Below are 1,066 nucleotides of genomic sequence, written 5' to 3'. Positions count from 1 at the left end.
CTCTTTTTCCACTCCTTGGGCAAAATGTCAAAGGGATTAGATAACTATAATTTTTCTGTATCATAAAAACAAATATTTAACTATAGAGACTGAAGCTCCAATTTCATAGATGCAAGGACCCCCAGTTGAGGAAATTCCCTGTACCAAATCAGTTTAGTACCTTTTCAGCAGCTTATTATTAGTATTGGAGAGTAGCCTAGAGCATTGAGAAGGTAAATGACTTTTGCCCAGAGTCGAACAAACTAGTATGTTCCAGAGATGGGATTTGAACTCAGATCTTTCTAATTTCGAGGCTTGTTCTCTATCCAAAGCCCCAGCTGTCTCTCATTCAGATGAAGGCATGAAGAAATTAAGTTATTGTTATGCCAATTAAATGAATAGCATCCTAAATTACGTAGTAGCTCTTACCAATGACAAATAATTCTGAAGAGCAATCATGTCACTCATCGCTGAAGTACATAATCCCTGAAGACCAGACTGGCCCCAGCACAATAATGCATTATAGAATTAAACCGGAAGAGAGGCGGGGTGGCATTAAGAAGCTTCTTTTAGGGAAAATAACAAGAGCTCTTAGCTCCCTTTGGGGAGGGTCAGTAGACATAAGAAGAATGGGGCTTAATTCTTTCAGTTTGGGGGCCAAAGTATATTTGTTACTTTGGGAAAGAAAACCAAAATGATGTACAATAGTTGCCCCCCCCAAATGTGACCAGTGCTAAGATTCCCCAAGTCTAGATACCATGGAACATTTAATTGGAAAGAAAAGAAACAACCAATATGGGAAGTCTGGTAATTAGATTCTGCAGCAAGTATTTTAGAAATAAAGAAAAATCACATCTCCTTAACTTGCAGGATCTGGATTGCCTAATGTGCCGTCAAAAAACAAAATAAGAGAAAAATCAGACACAATCACAGACGGACTCTGATTATATTAAAATATAATCAGTCACTTTAAGATCGTCTTTGACTGGCGGACTCCTCCAGCGTGACCCTCTAGCCTGCCTGTGAAATCGGGGAAACTTTGTGCTGATGCTATCCAGGCAGCAGTGAGAACCAGCATCAGCCAGAG

The sequence above is a fragment of the Dromiciops gliroides genome, chromosome 3 (genome assembly GCF_019393635.1).
Source record: "Dromiciops gliroides isolate mDroGli1 chromosome 3, mDroGli1.pri, whole genome shotgun sequence".
Lineage (NCBI taxonomy): Eukaryota > Metazoa > Chordata > Mammalia > Microbiotheria > Microbiotheriidae > Dromiciops > Dromiciops gliroides.
This window is presented reverse-complemented; position numbering follows the sequence as displayed.